A 6,275-nucleotide genomic window follows, 5' to 3' on the forward strand; every position below is an offset into this window, starting at 1 on the left:
GCTTCATTCTGAGCAGAAAAAAATCTGGGCGTAGGATGTCTCCATGCCAGTTTTAGAATCCAACTGTAATTTTGACCATACAGGGGTGTTCACAGTCTCATAGAGATCCCAAATCTTCTTTTAAAATTGAATTTGGACTCATTTTGACCATTCTAAACTGCATTTCACTATTTTGGCCATAACTTTCACAAACGGTATTGGATTGGAAAATTTTTTATATCAAAACATAGCCTGAGAGCAAACTACAGATCTTAGAGCAAAACTTGAACTAAATGTATGACTTTGGCAACCTATTAGGTCAACTTTGAAAAGAAAGTCGTTTAAGGCCTCAAAATGCATCAGGAAGTCAGGAGTGTCTAAAACCAACAATTCGAAAGAATTGTGAGAAAACAGTCACTGTTTTGACCATATTTTTGACTTTTCCCTAGGAGAGGGGCTAGTGAGCCATAAGCGAGATCATCGGCTAGAGTCAACCCAGGCTCTGGAACAGACCTCTCAAATCGACCTAGAGAGGACATGAGTGCATGTGAGATTTTCATCATCGGGAAGCTGAAATTTGAAATCAGATTTGGTCTCTAGGCCTTCTAATTGACCATTAAAGACTGCTAAGTTAGCAGATTGAAATTATCTTTTGGGAAAACCATTGGTCACCTGTGGGAAGGTGTAAAAGTTAACTACGGCCTAGTGTAAAATCTGAGGGTCCATACACAAATCTGGTAGCAGTAAGACCATACACAAGGACTCTTGATTTTGCAACAACAGTCGCAAGTTTTGGAGAGCTTTAACACAAAATTTTTGCTAGAAAATATCTGCAACTTGTGCATAATTCTCTTGTGCTAGCTTAAGTTTAGTTTAGCTAAAAGCGAACTTGAAAATCACTTCCAAGCTCAAGGAACAAGTGTGGCCGTCAAAGGCACATCAAGAATTTTTGCATTCATTGTGAAAAAGTTTGGCAGCTAAATAGAATTTTGCAGATTGTGTGCTAAAGTGAACACAGATTAGCTCGACTCAAGAATCACTACGAAGGGAGCAGTCGTTGTAGTATAGTGGTAAGTTGCATATCTTATCATAGTGCTTCCAATAGATCGAGGCCTGCTAAAAAGCTCTAGGCAAAGCAAGCAGCCAGACAAGTCAGTATCAGCCTTGGCAAGCAAGGGAGCTAAGAAGTTCAAGCATTGCAAGCAAAGCCCAGTTCAGAAAACTCAGAGATTAAGGCATCCACAAAAGCTGAAGGACCTCAAGCAAAAAATATTGACACAAGGGTGCTAATAATTTTTATTAACATTGAGGAAATCAATTAGAGCTATCACTGAACATGTACAACAAGGGAGTCAAGACGAAAGCAATGGCGTCTTAAAGGAATCAGACCAGCCGAGAAGAAGCCTCAAGTACATCCACAAAAATTACAAGAGAGCAAATTTGGATCTATCTGATTGGCCACTACAAAGGACTGCCATGCTATGAGGATGTCAATCGGAATTTGAACATCAAGACAAAGAAAGATACAGAGGAAACTCGTACATCTCAATATGTGGAAATTGAAACAGCAAAGAATGTACTACACCCACATCCAGATTTCATGGAAGACTGTCTGAGATCAATTTACATGAGGCACGGAAAATACATCGACAATGAGATAGAAATGTTGTACAAAGATCAACTTACAGATATCTACACATATCCTCCAAGTAGTTTTCTATACAAAGCACAAGATGGAAAACGAAAAATTGGTACCCTCTATGGAGACGAAGACGGTCGATACTACAGGGCTGTCACAAGTCATGAAGTTCCTGTAGAAAACAATCATTCTTTTTGCAGTAGAAGCGTTTGGCTCAAGAGGAGAAGACTACATGTCTAAAGGTGGTAATGTATACCATCTCGTCATGGGTTTACCTCTAACTACGCACCTGAAAGAATTGACACCTACAGCTGTCACTACACAAATGAGTGACACACCACATGACACACAACAAGGCACAACACAAGACACCACATGGAAAGACACGACACAAGTCTCGTGCACCGCACCAACACAAGACAAAGCACAAACACACCAAATTGCACAAACAGGGAATACGCCGGAAGTATCACCTATGAAGATAGCACAACTTTAAAAAGAACTAGCTTGGTCACAAGAGCTACTTAACAAAGCACAAGAAGTCATATCATCAGGCATTAAACAGATGCCAACATCAGATTTGGAACCCTCTTGGATGGGGGGAGCTCAAACGCAACAAAAAGACCCTATCTCTTCATGAGTGGGATTAAGAAGTCCAATTTTACAAGAAGCAGTGTCCTTTTCAGGAGCCCAAGTGGAATTTCAAGAAGCATTGGAGGAGAGACCACCGGAAATTCACAATGCCAAATGTAGGAGGTCAGGTCAAGATGTCATTGTCGTCGACAAATATGGTAGGACTATGAAATAGCCGATGTGAAAAATATGGACGAGTTTAACATTTGTTGGCAACCTGTAAGTCACATACTTGGACCCCGTCCAAAAGCACCATCCATGGAAATGAAAAACAAAGATTCGGTTTGATCTTCACCCTCGGTGCAAACCTCGCCAAAATCAACTTGAAAACATAGCCCTAAGGCTATGCAAATGCCCCAAGTCAAAGACCATACGCTGATGGAAGAATTAGCATTACGACTGCTAGAAAGAATGGATAGTGATTTGATCTTGTATGCAAGCAATAATGGAAGCTATTTTCAGCTTCTCAAGGACAAGACGATGGAGGATAAAGAGACGAAGCCAGTGGATACACCTAAGTCAGTCGTAATCTACAGGTACATGCATGTAACACAGATGTCTTATTTGTATCGAGATACCATAGGAAATCATTATCAACAGTACTATGGAGAGCTGCCTCATCCAAAGAATGCAAATGCTGAGATAGAGGCATATTGCAACCAGTGTGCCATCAGTCATTTAGTCAAGGACTGCCCAACAAAGCTCTACCTGGAAAAGAAGAAGCAACAAGCCAAAAGCAAAGTTCAGACAGTGACAACAAGGGAACGGAAACAAGAATCCCCAACGAGATCTCCGGAAAAGAAGCAAATCTTGTTGCAGAGCACAAAAGATAGGCTCAAGACACAGTTGCGTGAAGTCAAGGGTGTCAACGACATTATCATAGAGAATTAGGCTTTCAAAAAAGATCAATTAAATCAGCTGATTCAAGATCACTGAAAGAACCTCAGTGAGGTCTAGTCAAAGCATCCACAAGGTGATGAAGGTGAAGCTCGCAGTTCAAGGTTCGAGAGCAAAAGAAGCCAAGATTCTGAAGATGGTAAGTCAACCCAAGAAGAGGTGGCAGAGGTAACATCAAATCTTAGTGCCACGTCACAAGTGGAAGGCATGCAAGAAAAGTCAACGAATGAAGCTGAAATTCCACAAGGAAATTCCTCTACTTTGGAATCTGCAGTGGTGGTTAAAGAAATCAAAGATCAGCAAAAGCTAAAAGATGATGTAGCTGAAGTCTTAGAACCCACCAAAGAACAGGAAATGGCCGACCCCAAGATTGACTACCAAGGACAAGCAATGCAGGAAATGAATGAATATTTTCAAACAAAGACTCTACAAGAACCCATGGAGCAATGTGAACCAAAGGCCACGGCAACCGTTGCATCAAAAGAAGAGAGTCAACCTCAGCATCCTGCTACACAAGCTTCAAAAGATTTCTAAGAAGAAAAGTCACCATTGAATGACCTTCAAGTGCTAGAAGAAGTAAATAGTGACAGAGAGATTCTGAAATCAAGAATCAAGGCGTCACAATCAGAAACTAGCAATGAAGACCAACAAGCATCTCAGGCTATAGACCTTCCCCAAAGCTATAGATCAGAAGATAGTAAGCACTTGGGACATGCTACAACCAGTCAAATGACAAAGAAGTTCAACATACAAGAGGATGACAAAGCTTCCAAGGCACAAAAGTCCAAGACAAGTACCAAAAGCAAAGAGGACATCAATTACTTGGCAGCCAACAAGAAGATTAAATTCTTGTTGGATGTGCATGAGAAAATGAAGTCCAATTTCATAGCAGAGATAGATTCCACTGCCACGACGAATGTCATGTTTTATGGGCTATGGTTACTTCTTGAAAAGCCGGAGTTGTATGAAATTCAGGTAAAGGTTTCCATATCACATGGAATCGAGGTCACAAGTTTGGGGATTGCAGAAGCCACCCTTAAACTACGGTCAAAGGTCATTAAAGACAAATTCATAGTGGTGGATTCATCGAAAATGAGCACACATTTGATTTTGTCCAAGAAATGGGCAAAGACAGTTGAAGAAAAACCTAGATTTTCAACAATGGTCATCACGACTAGCTCTCAAGAAAGCCAGCCTACGACCGCTCCAAGATTATCGGCTGCTGACAAAGAAAAAGCTAAAGTTAGCACACAAATGTCCTACCAACACACGCATCGTCTTCAATCAAAGTCTTCAGTCCAACCCACTCAGGTTCAAGATAATGCTTCTACATCAACGGTCAATACGCTTCCACGCCCAAGGCAGACTCCAAAGAAAGTTTTTCAACCAAAATACCCTACACTACAAGATCATTGTCGATAAAAATCTTCAAAGGTCTACATCAAAGCTGAAGAAATCAAAGTCAAGGACCCAATATGGGTAGATGATCGTAGCCAACACATGGAAGGTACAAACATAGGTTGGATAGCCTCCCAATACAGACTGGAAGAGCAAGGCTATTACGAAGGTCACAAGGAAATTTGGTTACCAAAACCAAAAATCTCAGCTTATGTAGTAAATAAAGGCTTCAAAAAGCAACCGCAACAGCAACAAGGCTCATATTTGTCTCGCCAAAGGAGACCAACCAACAAGGCCCGTCACAAGTACATAGGAAATTTCAAATCAAACTGGCCTTCACAACATCATCGGACTTCATCGGTACAAAATCTCACAAATGACACTCTTCTACATCTCAAGACGACATCACAAACATCATGGGAAGTGCCATCTACAATTCTTCAAGCACAAGGTTACTATCAAGGAAATCGGAGAATCTGGCTACCACAGATGCCAGGTAAACATTCTTCAATTAGACGACTTTAGCTTGAAAATAATCACAATTTCAGGGAAGGCAAAATCAAGGACAATGTCACAGTCAAGGCAAAGGATATCTGCAAAGACACGCTAATCACAGGATGCAAATACAAATGGGTGCCAAAAGAACAACACATACCGAAGAAGATTGAAGTCATCTCTAGCTCTCAAGAAATATCAAGACATGATGGACAAAGTGTTACGGAGAATGGAGCGAGCCAATCTTCTCAACCAAGGGACCAACAACAACAAAAAGAAATTTTGACAACCAAGGTCACCCAGGTATGGCAAAAGAAACCAATATTTCCAGTATGGTCCTTTACAAATCCTCTCTTCGAGGATGGGAGTTTTGAATTTCAAAACCTATTCTTGGTCGAAAGCTTCCGAGAAGTAAGTCAAGTCGCCATAAAAATCATGGCATAAGAGTCAAGAGTCGGGCAGTTGAGCCACTAAATGAGCAAGCATCAGACCCTAGCTTCATGTTTTAATATTTTTGTGGTCTATAAGTCTAGATATATAGATTATGGCTCAAGCTGGAAGAGTTGAGCATATGTAAGTCATGTCGCTCATGCTAGATATGTGAGCATAAGAGTCGAAGTCTAATCATTTTAATCTGTGGAGTGGCGGAGTAGTCCAAAAAACACTCACGCACATGTACACAGAGGAGAGTGAAAAAACCTCGAGCATCAACAGCCCTTCTTGTGAATAACGGTAGCTCTTGAAGTCAAATATATTTTTGCTTCTATAGCTACGTTCACTCCTGGAAGCACCCATTCAAACTCTTCTCACACAACATATTTTTTCCCATGCATCTATCTGTGCAAGCATATATAATGTCCCATCATTGGACATTTGCATTTGGCACGATTTGTGTTCCACCCATGCACTTACACAACAAAATGACGATGACGCGGTAACAGGTTTCATAAGCATTTGCTCAACAACAACGACTCTGACTTCAAGCTACTAACACTTATCCAATGTATATCCAGTCAATAATAGTAGCCATACGGCCATAAGTACTTTAACTCAACAAAACTCGGTTATATCAAAACATAAGTACATATAGCCTCACATTTAATTGTGACTAAAGGCATTTTTTCCCACTGGGTTTTTCCCTTTAGTCCTATCCAGGTATCCAAGACCTTCATTTTGTAATATATGCCACATTTTATTTGTTATATAAACACAGAAAAGCAGACCAACGGCATCC

Source organism: Adiantum capillus-veneris, chromosome 30 (genome assembly GCF_014529385.1).
Source record: "Adiantum capillus-veneris isolate H3 chromosome 30, ASM1452938v2, whole genome shotgun sequence".
Taxonomy (NCBI): Eukaryota; Viridiplantae; Streptophyta; class Polypodiopsida; order Polypodiales; family Pteridaceae; genus Adiantum; species Adiantum capillus-veneris.